Source organism: Parasteatoda tepidariorum, chromosome 8, assembly GCF_982258835.1.
Source record: "Parasteatoda tepidariorum strain Cologne lab strain chromosome 8, Ptep-v5.0, whole genome shotgun sequence".
In the NCBI taxonomy this organism is placed as follows: Eukaryota; Metazoa; Arthropoda; class Arachnida; order Araneae; family Theridiidae; genus Parasteatoda; species Parasteatoda tepidariorum.
Window position 1 is genome coordinate 105,840,416 of NC_141762.1, and position 19,460 is coordinate 105,859,875.

Below are 19,460 nucleotides of genomic sequence, written 5' to 3' on the forward strand. Positions count from 1 at the left end.
CAATTCCTCAATTTGTTTATCTATTTCCTCTTGTTGTTTTGGGGAAGTTTTGTATGCTCGTAAGGATACTGGTAAGTCTGATGTTAATCTTACCCTTTGAGGTTCAATTCTTATTGTCCCTACATCATATTTATCTTTAGCAAAAATATCTGAAAAATCTTCTAAAATTTCCTGAAGTTGGGAATTTTTTTCATCATCATGAATTTGCATAATTCCGTCAACATGATTTTGACAATGTTGCGCACCATTATCACATTTAATCTCAAGAACATTTGAAAACTCAAGATAATTTTCAGTTTTGCTATTTAAATCTTTATTTTTAAGTCTATTTTTTATTTTATTCTTCTTTAAATTCTCTTTGTTTACATTTTTATTTTTGTTTACTTTTATGTCCAAACTTTTATTTTCCATAATCATTTCATTTTGTTTATTTTTAATTGATTTAACATTGTTTCTTTTATTTCTACTTTCCTTATTTTTATTCTTAGCTTTATTTTCTTTATTGATATTTTTGCTGCAATCATTAACCTGGATTTCAGGAGAAATGTGAAAAGACAAGTTGCTTTTATAATCCGAAAAAACTATCAGCTTCTTCTGATTTTGCATTACAACTCGTTCAACACAATCTATCACTAATTTAAACCCATTACATTCCTTTAAACCCAGTATGGCATAAGGTAGATCAGTATTTAAAATATAAAATTCCACTGACCTAGCTATATCTCCAATTTTTAAATTTAAAGTACAAGTGTGGTTAAGTTGCAAAATACCTTTTGTTTGTTTTACATTAACAAAGTCTTTTCTTTCTTTTAGGACATTATGTTTTTCAAAGAGCTTAGCCGGAATTATATTTAAAGTACTTCCTGTATCAATGTTTAACAGGATAGTTTTATTTGTCAAAATTGGGTTTTTGTCACTTATATTGTTTTTGTTTTTATTTTGTACATATCCCGTTACTATTAATTGACAATTTTGTTGTTGGTCACTTTCTTGTTTAGGCTGAGTTTGATTCTCAGCCGTAAAAATATTAGGTTTGTTTATACAATTTTGGCCCCAATGATAAGCATTGGTTATACCAAGCTTATCACAGTATTTACATGGCTTAGGAGGCAACTCCTGGGAAGCCTGGGCGAAATGACTTTGTTGTTCATTTCTTGGAAACTTTTCATTTTGAATTCTAGGTCTAAATTGGGATTGTTGGTTATAACTTTGACTAGGCCGGGAAAAGTTTTGATTTTGTTGAGGATTATAATTTGGATTACCCGAGTTGTTAAAGAATGGCCGCCTTGGTACCCAGCCTTGATATTGTGGTCCATACCCATTAAATTTGGATTCTGGTAATTTTTGTTTAGTTTCAGTTTGGGGTAAGACCGTAGGTACATCATGAATTATTTTCGAAACAATTGTGAGCCATTCAATCGGGGTTTTGGGTTCTTTTAAAACCAAAAGTGTCCTAATTTGGGGAGGCAAATCTATAGATAGACCCTCAATTATATGTTCATTACTTAAACCTATCTTTCTACCTAACTCTACCTTTTCAGTAAAATATGAGTTAAGGTCTTTAGCTTGGCCAGAAAATTTTAAATTTTGAAAATCGTTTAAGCCAAAGAGAGGTGAAAAATAATGTTCTTGAAAAATTTCAACTATTTCCTGATATGAATTACAATTAAGGCAGTTATTAATATACAATTTCAAAGCTGAACCTTTAATGAATTTTTGAAAATTTCTAACTTTCCATTCGTCATTACATTTAGCATCTAGAGTTTGTTTTTCGAAGTGTTTGAGCCAGGATGTGAATTGAACACCAATGTCAGGCTCAAAGACTAGTATGTCTGGTTTATCCTCTACATTTTGATGCATATTAAATTTGTACTTTTTGCCACTCAGTAAGGGCATTCAAATAACCAAAATAAATTTCATTAACTAAATATAACATTTAGAAGGAAGAAAAAAAAATTTAAATATATGAATAACACATATTTTGCTTTTTTAAACACCATAATAAAATAAAAATTTAAATTTTACTTCTACAATCAATATAATATACACTGTGATATATAATGCAATATAAAAAGTGATTCCTTAAATAATAATTAAAACTATAGTCATACTGAATCATAAGTGGAAAAAAAAAATATGTGATAGCACTAATTTTAATATCATTATTTAATTTAAACAAATAATATTATAAACCATTGAATAATAGCATCAATAAATGGAACTATTATCAAAATATAAATATTAATAGATAAATATAATATTACCGGAATAAATATTTGGAACAATAAACATAAAATTATATGTTCCTATTTCAATATATGAGCGTAAATGATTCAAAAGTATTCACGTTTAAAAACTTAAACTTTTGAGAGTAAATACCAATCACATCTGTAATTAATCACCAATAAATCACTTCTAATATTTGATGAATCACGCGCACACGCGAGCGGAATCATAGCTACCACTTGAGATCACATTTTTGGTCATCTTCCGTTCAAGGAAACACAGAACACTCGAGAAAATCGCCAGAAAACGAAATCAATTCGATTATATGCTGAACCTTTATCAATCCTCAATGAGACCGACAAGCAGCAAGCAAGTAGGGCAACAGAGCAAGCACTTGCTGTAAATCCGCAAGAAGCTAATTGTTGATGGTAACACACGGTAGGCGAAAACGAAACCAAAACAGCCAAGACATCAATTCTTTAACGGCGATTCCGGTACAACGGTGTAGAGGCAACGTCTGGATCCATTATGAAGGAAAGTCCCGAAATTCTCATTCTTTTAGTCAGGATATCTGTTTCACGAGCAACGCCGGCATCTCCTAAAACTTCATTCGATTATTTTCTTTCCTTTTATATTTATATATTTTTTACTTATTTGAAAAAAGCATTTTTTTTTTTTTTTTTAATGGAGCCAGTGAAAAAAAAAAAGTGCCAAACCAACTGCAAAATTTATCCTGCTAGGCTTGAAAGGGTAGCAGTCATGGTGAGTGATGTTAGGCCACGCAGATAGCAGTTGGAAGGCAAAACATATTTTATTAACTTCACATAGTATATTTAAGACATTTTCTAGCAAAGGCGGAGCTCAAAATCGCACTCAAAAACTGTGTGCTTAAGTTTTTATCCTAGGGAAAGTAGCAAAGGAATTTCCCTCTATTTTGTTATATTTGAGGGGAAAAGGGAAGTGATAAGGATTACTATTGGTTTATGAAAGAAAACTAGCTTTTCCCACACAGAGTATAGGGAGATATGTCCTGCTCTTAATTAAATGCATAGTTGAGCCAAAAATAGATTTAAGAACAGGATGTGGCTTTTAAAAGTGTGAGAAAGTATTTCGTTTAGAATAATTAATTAGGATGAAGTTTTATAGCAAAGAAACTAACGTAAAAAGATTAATAGAAGCTTTTTATGTTACATATATATTTCCAAAAATGTACAATTTAACATAACATTAAAATTTCTTTATATTAATTTAATTTTTTTCAAATATTACCTGTTAGTTTGAAAAAAATTATATATTGAAATATGATACTGAACTTTTAAATTTTTTTAAGGGAAGGCTGTAAGACATTCTGAATTCTTAAAATACTTTTTATATCGAAGTTTTAGTATGTTAAACTCCATTAAAAAAGTATGTTCACCATTCATTCAAGTTCTTTGTTTCATCTGTAAATTTTTCAATTTGATCTGTAGTGTTGACATTTAATGTTAAAAACATATATTTTTTTTAAATATTTTTGAATACTTTGTTTTAATTATACTTGTATTTTTTGTATGTACGGACATGTAATTATTTTTTTAATAAAATTGTTTTTTGAAAATAGTTAAGTTTATTTTTTTATTTGTTATACCATGAAATTACAGTGTATTGACATATGAAAAAGAAAAAAAATTTGAAATTAAATGAAATTGGTAATACTTAATGCTCTGAGCATGAGCTTTTAAGCTGTCAGTTTTTTCCCCCAACAAAAAACTGTTTCCCCCCCCCCATGTTATTCTATGGGAGAGTAGTGCAAAGCAGGAAGATTAGAGTGCAGGTGGCTCCAGGGCCCAACTTAATTTAATTGGGGCCCGGGGCAAAAACTTCTTTAGGGGCCCCTTTTGCTTTACTACTTCAGTAATGAAGAACCGAACTTCATGGAGGTATTTAGTTTTTCACCTCATTATAGGTAACAAACTACTATACTACTTTTATTTTACAAAAAAAAGTAGCACTCGACACTTCAAACTGCGAATAAAAGTAGTAACAACAGTAGTTTCACAACTTGTAGTGCTCTAATTCCGACCACTAAGTTCAATGTTCCAAGGATTTAAACTATGTTTTGTATGCAACCTATTAAGAAAGTTCATATATTAATTGCACTTAGCTCGCTTTGCATTCAGGAGCAGTGTTTGAACCTGTTTCGCCACTAAAAATTTAACGAGTGCAAGTAATTATAATTTACGATAAAATTGTAATCGTGTCTTTAAACCACGAATATGATTTTATTTTATGTCCGGTGTTGAAAAGCCGACCCATGTTTGGATTTACGTCTATCAATGTTCTATTCCTTGTTTTTTAATTTCGAACCCAGCCCAGAAGACAAAGAAATTTCTAGATCGAAAATTGGGATAAACTAGAAGAAATTTTTGATAGAATTTTATATGAAGAGAAAAACCATGAGAATCTCTAACGGAGCCTTAATGGCAAAGGAATTCTAACCTTTGATTTAATTTTAATTGTAAATTATAATAATATTCGTTTTACTTACAATTATTTATTCTGATCGTCTCTTATACTAACCAGAATATCAGGTTGGCCTATACTTATGCAAATCCGGAACCCCCTCTAGAGACGAAAAAAAAATTTGCATTTTTGGGTTATTTATTAAAACTTTATAAAAATCAGAATTTTTTTTACTCCATCTACTATATGGAATAAGCAATTAATATTCCAAAATATTAAGTAAAGGGACCGGGATAGCCTGGTTGGTAGGGAACTGGACCCATGTCCAAGAGGTCGTGGGTTCGATTCCCCGTCTGCCGAAGACGGGTGTTGTTAATGGTGACTGGTGCACGTTAAATCTGTCGGGTCGCAAAGTCCTCCATGTTCCTAAAGCAAATCAATGCCCTGGGGGTACTAATCCAGGGGTTTCCTTGTCTTTTGGATTCGTTCAAGAATACAAGGCTACTGAGTAGAACATTAGTAGTCGTAAACCCAAATTAGGTTTACGACTACTAATGTTCTACTCAGTAGCCACAGTGCAGACGTGACATATCCTCTGTGTTAGACTGATCAATGGTTAGAGTTCCCTTGCTGTCAGGCTAACCGTGGGAGGTACTCGTGGTCTTCCTCTCTATGTAACGCAAATGCGTGTTAGTTCCATCAAAAAGTCCTCCATGAAGGCAAATTTCTCCCAATACTTGATCCAGGAGTTCCCTTGTCTTCTGGATTGGGTTCAAAACGACAAGGATACGGAGTTGAACATCAGTAGTCGTAAACCCTTAAAATTGGGTCGGCTGTTCAAAGACGGTTACAAAAATAAATATTAAGTTAATTCTTTTCAAAGAAAGAAAAAGTTATAATAGCTTCTTTTTATGAATACTGTAAGTTTTCTTTTTTGTCATTTGTACTTTATAAACAAAATAATCGATGCTGTCTATTCTTTCTTTGAGGCGTGAGGTATTAAAAAAAGCAGACCGGTAAAAGGAAGAGCATGATAAAATTTTTAAAAAAGGGATTGGGAAACAATTCTTTGCCTCAAAAGACACGTTATATAAATTAAACGACGAATTGAATATTCAAAATTCGAAAATATCGTGATTCATTTTAAAATCTTTTAATGCGAACGAAATGTAAACGCATTTTCTTCTCGCGAAGATAATTTTTTTTTAAACTATCAGACTTAGTTTATCATTGAAAACATGAACCACAAATTGATTTTGTAAACCCCGTTTTCATTTAAAGATTAAAAATTAGCAAAATATAAAATGCTTTACATTTTGTTAATTGCTAACACTAATTTCAAAGCAATTTTAAAAACAAATCTTACACTTACCAATGAAGCTCGTTAAATCTAAGATAATTTGAGAAGAAAAATACTTTTTAATAATTATTTGTTATTTTCTATTATTTATGGCAAAATTTAAATTACAAAATAAATTTTTTTAAGTGACAAAATACAAAATTAGAATGAAATCTGCAGAGTAGTTCACAGTAAATCAAATTTAAAGTATACGACTTTTATAAATTGGATAACTCAGAAACCATTTAACCGATTTCGTTCAAATTTTGTCAAAATGTTTTGTTTTGTTAAAAAAGTTACATGCTTTGAAAAGACGTAAAAACTTACACACCATACAGTTAAAAAAATTGACAATTATTGAGCAAAATAATAAATAATGAAAAAAAAATTTTGTTTTTTGGAAAATCAAATCTTATAATTGTGTGAAAAAATGTTTTGGTGAACTTGATAAGTCCACGAAATACGGAAAAAGTAAAATTAACATTAAGGGACCCAAACGTAAGACAAAATTATAGGGAGCTTATTTTCCACAAATATGGCTACTTTTGTGGTCAAAAATCTTTCAGCTTTACAATCACTTTTGTGGTTTCAGCTATTATTCCCACTTTCCCAAAGAAAAATAATTATTTTTATTCATATAACACTTTAATTACGTTGAAATATCGAAAATTAAATTTAAAAAAATAAAATACAGTAAATAGAAAAAAAAATTTAAAATTTATCCGTGAGCAGGACCGAACCCCTGACCACCGAATCTACAACTTCTTTATCCAGGGCGCTAACAACCACAACACGACTCACACGTTGCTACCACGAATATATATCTTAAAGAACTTCCTTCCGGTAAATTAATGAAATCTATTTTGGCTCATTATGTGCCCCCTAATTAGCGTATAAAAATTCTCTTTGGTACGATTGTTTGGTATATAAAACTCTAATTTCTCTGCAGAGTTTGAAAATTATAAGTTAATATTGAAGGGAGTTACGGAGTGAGTCGTGTGCGTAGCTCCGGAGTCGAAATTTATCCGTTTTTCAGCCATTATTCCCTCCTTCCCAAAGAAAAATAATTATTTTAATACATATAACCCTTTAATCACGGTGAAATATCGAAAAATAAATTTAAAAAAATAAAATACAGTGAATAGAAGAAAAAAAATAAAAATTAACCCGTGACCAGGACCGAACCCCTGACCACCGAGGCAGCTAACTTCTTTAGCCATGGCGCTAACAACCACACCAAGACTCACACGATGCTTTCACAAATATATAGCTTAAAGAACTTCCTACCGGTTAATTAACAAAATCTATTTTGGCCCTTTATGCGCCCCCTAATTAGTGTATAAAAATACCCTTTGGTACGATTGTTTGGTACGTAAAACTCTAATATCTGGCCGAGTTTTAAAATTATAAATTTATATTAAAGGGAGTTACGGAGTGAGTCGTGTGCGTAGCTCCGGAGTCGAAATTTATCCGTTTTTCAGCTATTATTCCCTCTTTCCCAAAGAAAAATAATTATTTTTATACATATAACACTTTAATCACGTTGAAATATCGAAAAATAAATTTTAAAAAAATAAATACTGTAAATAGAAAAAAAAATTTAAAATTATCCGTGAGCAGGACCGAACCCCTGACCACCGAATCTACAACTTCCTTACCCATGGCGCTAACAACCACAACACGACTCACACGTTGCTACCACGAATATATATCTTAAAGAACTTCCTTCCGGTTAATTAACGAAATCTATTTTGGCTCATTATGTGCCCCCTAATTAGCGTATAAAAATTCTCTTTGGTACGATTGTTTGGTATATAAAACTCTAATTTCTGGCAGAGTTTGAAAATTATAAGTTTATATTAAAGGGAGTTACGGAGTGAGTCGTGTGCGTAGCTCCGGAGTCGAAATTTATACGTTTTATAGCTATTATTCCCTCTTTCAAAAAGAAAAATAATTATTTTTATACATATAACACTTTAATCACGTTGAAATATCGAAAAATAAATTTAAAAAAATAAAATACTGCAAATAGAAAAATAAACTTAAAATTAATCCGTGAGCAGGACTGAACCCCTGACCACCGAATCTACAACTTCTTTACCCATGGCGCTAACAACCACAACACGACTCACACGCTGCTACCACGAATATATAGCCTAAAGAACTTCCTTCCGGTTAATTAACGAAAGCTAATTTGGCTCATTATGTGCCCCCTAATTAGTGTATAAAAATTCTCTTTGGTACGATTGTTTGGTATATAAAACTCTAATTTCTGGCAGAGTTTGAAAATTATACGTTAATATTAAAGGGAGTTACGGAGTGAGTCGTGTGCGTAGCTCCGGAGTCGAAATTTATCCGTCTTTCAGCCATTATTCCCTCTTTCCCAAAGAAAAATAATTATTTTTATAGATATAACACTTTAATCACGTTGAAATATCGAAAAATAAATTTTAAAAAATTAAATACAGTAAATAAAAAAAAAATTAAAAATTTACCCGTGACCAGGACCGAACCCCTGACCACCGAATCTACAACATCCTTACCCATGGCGCTAACAACCACAACACGACTCACACGTAGCTACCACGAATATTTAGCCTAAAGAACTTCCTTCCGGTTAATTAACGAAATCTATTTTGGCTCATTATGTGCCCCCTAATTAGTGTATAAAAATTCTCTTTGGTACGATTGTTTGGTATATAAAACTCTAATTTCTGGCAGAGTTTGAAAATTATAAGTTAATATTAAAGGGAGTTACGGAGTGAGTCGAGTGCGTAGCTCCGGAGTCGAAATTTATCCGTTTTTCAGCCATTATTCCCTCTTTCCCAAAGAAAAATAATTATTTTTATACATATAACACTTTAATCACGGAGAAATATCGAAAAAAGAACTTTAAAAAATAAAATACAGTAAATAGAAAAAAAAATTAAAAATTAATCCGCGACCAGCACCGAACCCCTGACCACCGAGGCAAATAACTTCTTTAGCCATGGCGCTAACAACCACACCACGACTCACACGTTGCTTTCACGAATATATAGCTTAAAGAACTTCCTTCCGGTTAATTAACAAAATCTATTTTGGCCCTTTATGCGCCCCCTAATTAGTGTATAAAAATACCCTTTGGTACGATTGTTTGGTATATAAAACTCTAATATCTGCCGAGTTTGAAAATTATAAGTTTATATTAAAGGGAGTTACGGAGTGAGTCGTGTGCGTAGCTCCGGAGTCGAAATTTATCCGTTTTTCAGCCATTATTCCCGCTTTCCCAAAGAAAAATAATTATTTTTATACATATAACCCTTTAATCACGGTGAAATATCGAAAAATAAATTTAAAAAAATAAAATACAGTAAATAGAAAAAAAAATTAAAAATTAATCCGTGACCAGGACCGAACCCCTGACCACCGAGGCAGCTAACTTCTTTAGCCATGCCGCTAACAACCACTCCACGACTCACACGATGCTTTCAAGAATATATAGCTTAAAGAACTTCCTTCCGGTTAATTAACGAAATCTATTTTGGATCATTATGTGCCCCCTAATTAGTGTATAAAAATTCTCTTTGGTACGATTGTTTGGTATATAAAACTCTAATTTCTGGCAGAGTTTGAAAATGATAAGTTATATTAAAGGGAGTTACGGAATGAGTAGTGTGCGTAGCTCCGGAGTCGAAATTTATCCGCTTTTCAGCTATTTATACCTCTTTCCCAAAGAAAAAAAAATATTTATATACATATAACACTTTAATCACGTTGAAATATCGAAAAATAAATTTTAAAAAAATAAATACTGTAAATAGAAAAAAAAATTAAAAATTAACCCGTGACCAGGACCGAACCCCAGACCACCGAATCTACAACATCATTGCCCATGGCGCTAACAACCTCAACACGACTCACACGCAGCTACCACGAATATATAGCCTAAAGAACTTCCTTCCGGTTAATTAACGAAATCTATTTTGGCTCATTATGTGCCCCCTAATTAGTGTATAAAAATACACTTTGGTACGATTGTTTGGTATATAAAACTCTAATATCTGGCCGAGTTTGAAAATTATAAGTTAATATTAAAGGGAGTTGCGGAGAGAGTCGAGTGCGTAGCTCCTGAGTCGAAATTTATCCGTTTTTTAGCCATTATTCCCTCTTTCCCAAAGAAAAATAATTATTTTAATACATATATAATCCTTTAATCACGGTGAAATATCGAAAAATAAATTTAAAAAAATAAAATACAGTGAATAGAAAAAAAAATTAAAAAACAATCCGTGAGCAGGACTGAACCCCTGACCACCGAATCTACAACTTCTTTACCCATGGCGCTAACAACCGCAACACGACTCACACGTTGCTACCACGAATATATATCTTAAAGAACTTCCTTCCGGTTAATTAACGAAATCTATTTTGGCTCATTATGTGCCCCCTAATTAGCGTATAAAAATTCTCTTTGGTACGATTGTTTGGTATATAAAACTCTAATTTCTGGCAGAGTTTGAAAATTATAAGTTAATATTAAAGGGAGTTACGGAGTGAGTCGTGTGCGTATCCCCGGAGTCGAAATTTATTCGCTTTTCAGCTATTTCTCCCTCTTTCCCAAAGAAAAACAAATATTTTTATTCATATAACACTTTAATCACGTTGAAATATCGAAAAATAAATTTAAAAAAATAAAATACAGTGAATAGAAAAAAAAAATTAACCCGTGACCAGGACCGAACCCCTGACCACCGAGGCAGCTAACTTCTTTAGCCATGGCGCTAACAACCACACCAAGACTCACACGATGCTTTCACAAATATATAGCTTAAAGAACTTCCTACCGGTTAATTAACAAAATCTATTTTGGCCCTTTATGCGCCCCCTAATTAGTGTATAAAAATACCCTTTGGTACGATTGTTTGGTACGTAAAACTCTAATATCTGGCCGAGTTTTAAAATTATAAATTTATATTAAAGGGAGTTACGGAGTGAGTCGTGTGCGTAGCTCCGGAGTCGAAATTTATCCGTTTTTCAGCTATTATTCCCTCTTTCCCAAAGAAAAATAATTATTTTTATACATATAACACTTTAATCACGTTGAAATATCGAAAAATAAATTTTAAAAAAATAAATACTGTAAATAGAAAAAAAAATTTTAAATTATCCGTGAGCAGGACCGAACCCCTGACCACCGAATCTACAACTTCCTTACCCATGGCGCTAACAACCACAACACGACTCACACGTTGCTACCACGAATATATATCTTAAAGAACTTCCTTCCGGTTAATTAACGAAATCTATTTTGGCTCATTATGTGCCCCCTAATTAGCGTATAAAAATTCTCTTTGGTACGATTGTTTGGTATATAAAACTCTAATTTCTGGCAGAGTTTGAAAATTATAAGTTTATATTAAAGGGAGTTACGGAGTGAGTCGTGTGCGTAGCTCCGGAGTCGAAATTTATCCGTCTTTCAGCCATTATTCCCTCTTTCCCAAAGAAAAATAATTATTTTTATAGATATAACACTTTAATCACTTTGAAATATCGAAAAATAAATTTTAAAAAATTAAATACAGTAAATAGAAAAAAAAATTAAAAATTTACCCGTGACCAGGACTGAACCCCTGACCACCGAATCTACAACATCCTTACCCATGGCGCTAACAACCACAACACGACTCACACGTTGCTACCACGAATATTTAGCCTAAAGAACTTCCTTCCGGTTAATTAACGAAATCTATTTTGGCTCATTATGTGCCCCCTAATTAGTGTATAAAAATTATCTTTGGTACGATTGTTTGGTATATAAAACTCTAATTTCTGGCAGAGTTTGAAAATTATAAGTTAATATTAAAGGGAGTTACGGAGTGAGTCGAGTGCGTAGCTCCGGAGTCGAAATTTATCCGTTTTTCAGCCATTATTCCCTCTTTCCCAAAGAAAAATAATTATTTTTATACATATAACACTTTAATCACGGAGAAATATCGAAAAAAGAACTTTAAAAAATAAAATACAGTAAATAGAAAAAAAAATTAAAAACTAATCCGCGACCAGCTCCGAACCCCTGACCACCGAGGCAGCTAACTTCTTTAGCCATGCCGCTAACAACCACTCCACGACTCACACGTTGCTACCACGAATATATATCTTAAAGAACTTCCTTCCGGTAAATTAATGAAATCTATTTTGGCTCATTATGTGCCCCCTAATTAGCGTATAAAAATTCTCTTTGGTACGATTGTTTGGTATATAAAACTCTAATTTCTCTGCAGAGTTTGAAAATTATAAGTTAATATTGAAGGGAGTTACGGAGTGAGTCGTGTGCGTAGCTCCGGAGTCGAAATTTATCCGTTTTTCAGCCATTATTCCCTCCTTCCCAAAGAAAAATAATTATTTTAATACATATAACCCTTTAATCACGGTGAAATATCGAAAAATAAATTTAAAAAAATAAAATACAGTGAATAGAAGAAAAAAAATAAAAATTAACCCGTGACCAGGACCGAACCCCTGACCACCGAGGCAGCTAACTTCTTTAGCCATGGCGCTAACAACCACACCAAGACTCACACGATGCTTTCACAAATATATAGCTTAAAGAACTTCCTACCGGTTAATTAACAAAATCTATTTTGGCCCTTTATGCGCCCCCTAATTAGTGTATAAAAATACCCTTTGGTACGATTGTTTGGTACGTAAAACTCTAATATCTGGCCGAGTTTTAAAATTATAAATTTATATTAAAGGGAGTTACGGAGTGAGTCGTGTGCGTAGCTCCGGAGTCGAAATTTATCCGTTTTTCAGCTATTATTCCCTCTTTCCCAAAGAAAAATAATTATTTTTATACATATAACACTTTAATCACGTTGAAATATCGAAAAATAAATTTTAAAAAAATAAATACTGTAAATAGAAAAAAAAATTTAAAATTATCCGTGAGCAGGACCGAACCCCTGACCACCGAATCTACAACTTCCTTACCCATGGCGCTAACAACCACAACACGACTCACACGTTGCTACCACGAATATATATCTTAAAGAACTTCCTTCCGGTTAATTAACGAAATCTATTTTGGCTCATTATGTGCCCCCTAATTAGCGTATAAAAATTCTCTTTGGTACGATTGTTTGGTATATAAAACTCTAATTTCTGGCAGAGTTTGAAAATTATAAGTTTATATTAAAGGGAGTTACGGAGTGAGTCGTGTGCGTAGCTCCGGAGTCGAAATTTATACGTTTTATAGCTATTATTCCCTCTTTCAAAAAGAAAAATAATTATTTTTATACATATAACACTTTAATCACGTTGAAATATCGAAAAATAAATTTAAAAAAATAAAATACTGCAAATAGAAAAATAAACTTAAAATTAATCCGTGAGCAGGACTGAACCCCTGACCACCGAATCTACAACTTCTTTACCCATGGCGCTAACAACCACAACACGACTCACACGCTGCTACCACGAATATATAGCCTAAAGAACTTCCTTCCGGTTAATTAACGAAAGCTAATTTGGCTCATTATGTGCCCCCTAATTAGTGTATAAAAATTCTCTTTGGTACGATTGTTTGGTATATAAAACTCTAATTTCTGGCAGAGTTTGAAAATTATACGTTAATATTAAAGGGAGTTACGGAGTGAGTCGTGTGCGTAGCTCCGGAGTCGAAATTTATCCGTCTTTCAGCCATTATTCCCTCTTTCCCAAAGAAAAATAATTATTTTTATAGATATAACACTTTAATCACGTTGAAATATCGAAAAATAAATTTTAAAAAATTAAATACAGTAAATAAAAAAAAAATTAAAAATTTACCCGTGACCAGGACCGAACCCCTGACCACCGAATCTACAACATCCTTACCCATGGCGCTAACAACCACAACACGACTCACACGTAAATACCACGAATATTTAGCCTAAAGAACTTCCTTCCGGTTAATTAACGAAATCTATTTTGGCTCATTATGTGCCCCCTAATTAGTGTATAAAAATTCTCTTTGGTACGATTGTTTGGTATATAAAACTCTAATTTCTGGCAGAGTTTGAAAATTATAAGTTAATATTAAAGGGAGTTACGGAGTGAGTCGAGTGCGTAGCTCCGGAGTCGAAATTTATCCGTTTTTCAGCCATTATTCCCTTTTTCCCAAAGAAAAATAATTATTTTTATACATATAACACTTTAATCACGGAGAAATATCGAAAAAAGAACTTTAAAAAATAAAATACAGTAAATAGAAAAAAAAATTAAAAATTAATCCGCGACCAGCACCGAACCCCTGACCACCGAGGCAAATAACTTCTTTAGCCATGGCGCTAACAACCACACCACGACTCACACGTTGCTTTCACGAATATATAGCTTAAAGAACTTCCTTCCGGTTAATTAACAAAATCTATTTTGGCCCTTTATGCGCCCCCTAATTAGTGTATAAAAATACCCTTTGGTACGATTGTTTGGTATATAAAACTCTAATATCTGCCGAGTTTGAAAATTATAAGTTTATATTAAAGGGAGTTACGGAGTGAGTCGTGTGCGTAGCTCCGGAGTCGAAATTTATCCGTTTTTCAGCCATTATTCCCGCTTTCCCAAAGAAAAATAATTATTTTTATACATATAACCCTTTAATCACGGTGAAATATCGAAAAATAAATTTAAAAAAATAAAATACAGTAAATAGAAAAAAAAATTAAAAATTAATCCGTGACCAGGACCGAACCCCTGACCACCGAGGCAGCTAACTTCTTTAGCCATGCCGCTAACAACCACTCCACGACTCACACGATGCTTTCAAGAATATATAGCTTAAAGAACTTCCTTCCGGTTAATTAACGAAATCTATTTTGGATCATTATGTGCCCCCTAATTAGTGTATAAAAATTCTCTTTGGTACGATTGTTTGGTATATAAAACTCTAATTTCTGGCAGAGTTTGAAAATGATAAGTTATATTAAAGGGAGTTACGGAATGAGTAGTGTGCGTAGCTCCGGAGTCGAAATTTATCCGCTTTTCAGCTATTTATACCTCTTTCCCAAAGAAAAAAAAATATTTATATACATATAACACTTTAATCACGTTGAAATATCGAAAAATAAATTTTAAAAAAATAAATACTGTAAATAGAAAAAAAAATTAAAAATTAACCCGTGACCAGGACCGAACCCCAGACCACCGAATCTACAACATCATTGCCCATGGCGCTAACAACCTCAACACGACTCACACGCAGCTACCACGAATATATAGCCTAAAGAACTTCCTTCCGGTTAATTAACGAAATCTATTTTGGCTCATTATGTGCCCCCTAATTAGTGTATAAAAATACACTTTGGTACGATTGTTTGGTATATAAAACTCTAATATCTGGCCGAGTTTGAAAATTATAAGTTAATATTAAAGGGAGTTGCGGAGAGAGTCGAGTGCGTAGCTCCTGAGTCGAAATTTATCCGTTTTTTAGCCATTATTCCCTCTTTCCCAAAGAAAAATAATTATTTTAATACATATATAATCCTTTAATCACGGTGAAATATCGAAAAATAAATTTAAAAAAATAAAATACAGTGAATAGAAAAAAAAATTAAAAAACAATCCGTGAGCAGGACTGAACCCCTGACCACCGAATCTACAACTTCTTTACCCATGGCGCTAACAACCGCAACACGACTCACACGTTGCTACCACGAATATATATCTTAAAGAACTTCCTTCCGGTTAATTAACGAAATCTATTTTGGCTCATTATGTGCCCCCTAATTAGCGTATAAAAATTCTCTTTGGTACGATTGTTTGGTATATAAAACTCTAATTTCTGGCAGAGTTTGAAAATTATAAGTTAATATTAAAGGGAGTTACGGAGTGAGTCGTGTGCGTATCCCCGGAGTCGAAATTTATTCGCTTTTCAGCTATTTCTCCCTCTTTCCCAAAGAAAAACAAATATTTTTATTCATATAACACTTTAATCACGTTGAAATATCGAAAAATAAATTTAAAAAAATAAAATACAGTGAATAGAAAAAAAAAATTAACCCGTGACCAGGACCGAACCCCTGACCACCGAGGCAGCTAACTTCTTTAGCCATGGCGCTAACAACCACACCAAGACTCACACGATGCTTTCACAAATATATAGCTTAAAGAACTTCCTACCGGTTAATTAACAAAATCTATTTTGGCCCTTTATGCGCCCCCTAATTAGTGTATAAAAATACCCTTTGGTACGATTGTTTGGTACGTAAAACTCTAATATCTGGCCGAGTTTTAAAATTATAAATTTATATTAAAGGGAGTTACGGAGTGAGTCGTGTGCGTAGCTCCGGAGTCGAAATTTATCCGTTTTTCAGCTATTATTCCCTCTTTCCCAAAGAAAAATAATTATTTTTATACATATAACACTTTAATCACGTTGAAATATCGAAAAATAAATTTTAAAAAAATAAATACTGTAAATAGAAAAAAAAATTTTAAATTATCCGTGAGCAGGACCGAACCCCTGACCACCGAATCTACAACTTCCTTACCCATGGCGCTAACAACCACAACACGACTCACACGTTGCTACCACGAATATATATCTTAAAGAACTTCCTTCCGGTTAATTAACGAAATCTATTTTGGCTCATTATGTGCCCCCTAATTAGCGTATAAAAATTCTCTTTGGTACGATTGTTTGGTATATAAAACTCTAATTTCTGGCAGAGTTTGAAAATTATAAGTTTATATTAAAGGGAGTTACGGAGTGAGTCGTGTGCGTAGCTCCGGAGTCGAAATTTATCCGTCTTTCAGCCATTATTCCCTCTTTCCCAAAGAAAAATAATTATTTTTATAGATATAACACTTTAATCACTTTGAAATATCGAAAAATAAATTTTAAAAAATTAAATACAGTAAATAGAAAAAAAAATTAAAAATTTACCCGTGACCAGGACTGAACCCCTGACCACCGAATCTACAACATCCTTACCCATGGCGCTAACAACCACAACACGACTCACACGTTGCTGCCACGAATATTTAGCCTAAAGAACTTCCTTCCGGTTAATTAACGAAATCTATTTTGGCTCATTATGTGCCCCCTAATAAGTGTATAAAAATTATCTTTGGTACGATTGTTTGGTATATAAAACTCTAATTTCTGGCAGAGTTTGAAAATTATAAGTTAATATTAAAGGGAGTTACGGAGTGAGTCGAGTGCGTAGCTCCGGAGTCGAAATTTATCCGTTTTTCAGCCATTATTCCCTCTTTCCCAAAGAAAAATAATTATTTTTATACATATAACACTTTAATCACGGAGAAATATCGAAAAAAGAACTTTAAAAAATAAAATACAGTAAATAGAAAAAAAAATTAAAAACTAATCCGCGACCAGCACCGAACCCCTGACCACCGAGGCAGCTAACTTCTTTAGCCATGCCGCTAACAACCACTCCACGACTCACACGATGCTTTCACGAATATATAGCTTAAAGAACTTCCTTCCGGTTAATTAACGAAATCTATTTTGGATCATTATGTGCCCCCTAATTAGTGTATAAAAATTCTCTTTGGTACGATTGTTTGGTATAAAAAACTCTAATTTCTGGCAGAGTTTGAAAATGATAAGTTATATTAAAGGGAGTTACGGAATGAGTCGTGTGCGTAGCTCCGGAGTCGAAATTTATCCGCTTTTCAGCTATTTATACCTCTTTCCCAAAGAAAAAAAAATATTTATATACATATAACACTTTAATCACATTGAAATATCGAAAAATAAATTTTAAAAAAATAAATACTGTAAATAGAAAAAAAAATTAAAAATTAACCCGTGACCAGGACCGAACCCCAGACCACCGAATCTACAACATCATTGCCCATGGCGCTAACAACCACAACACGACACACGCAGCTACCACGAATATATAGCCTAAAGAACTTCCTTCCGGTTAATTAACGAAATCTATTTTGGCTCATTATGTGCCCCCTAATTAGTGTATAAAAATACCCTTTGGTACGATTGTTTGGTATATAAAACTCTAATATCTGGCCGAGTTTGAAAATTATAAGTTAATATTAAAGGGAGTTGCGGAGTGAGTCGTGTGCGTAGCTCCGGAGTCGAAATTTATCCGTTTTTCAGCCATTATTCCCTCTTTCCCAAAGAAAAATAATTATTTTAATACATATAATCCTTTAATCACGGTGAAATATCGAAAAATAAATACAGTAAATAGAAAAAAAAATTAAAAATTAACCCGTGACCAGGACCGAACCCCAGACCACCGAATCTACAACTTCATTGCACATGGCGCTAACAACCACAACACGACTCACACGCTGCTACCACGAATATATAGCCTAAAGAACTTCCTTCCGGTTAATTAACAAAATCTATTTTGGCCCTTTATGCGCCCCCTAATTAGTGTATAAAAATACCCTTTGGTACGATTGTTTGGTATATAAAACTCTAATATCTGCCGAGTTTGAAAATTATAAGTTTATATTAAAGGGAGTTACGGAGTGAGTCGAGTGCGTAGCTCCTGAGTCGAAATTTATCCGTTTTTTAGCCATTATTCCCTCTTTCCCAAAGAAAAATAATTATTTTTATAGATATAACACTTTAATCACGTTGAAATATCGAAAAATAAATTTTAAAAAATTAAATACAGTAAATAGGAAAGAAAATTTAAAATTTACCCGCGACCAGGACCGAACCCCTGACCACCGAATCTACAACATCCTTACCCATGGCGCTAACAACCACAACACGACTCACACGTTGCTACCACGAATATTTAGCCTAAAGAACTTCCTTCCGGTTAATTAACGAAATCTATTTTGGCTCATTATGTGCCCCCTAATTAGTGTATAAAAATTCTCTTTGGTACGATTGTTTGGTATATAAAACTCTAATTTCTGGCAGAGTTTGAAAATTATAAGTTAATATTAAAAGGATTTACGGAGTGAGTCGAGTGCGTAGCTCCTGAGTCGAAATTTATCCGTTTTTTAGCCATTATTCCCTCTTTCCCAAAGAAAAATAATTATTTTTATAACACTTTAATCACGTTGAAATATCGAAAAATAAATTTTAAAAAATTAAATACAGTAAATAGGAAAGAAAATTTAAAATTTACCCGCGACCAGGACCGAACCCCTGACCACCGAATCTACAACATCCTTACCCATGGCGCTAACAACCACAACACGACTCACACGTTGCAACCACGAATATTTAGCCTAAAGAACTTCCTTCCGGTTAATTAACGAAATCTATTTTGGCTCATTATGTGCCCCCTAATTAGTGTATAAAAATTCTCTTTGGTACGATTGTTTGGTATATAAAACTCTAATTTCTGGCAGAGTTTGAAAATTATAAGTTAATATTAAAAGGAGTTACGGAGTGAGTCGAGTGTGTAGCTCCTGAGTCGAAATTTATCCGTTTTTTAGCCATTATTCCCTCTTTCCCAAAGAAAAATACTTATTTTTATAG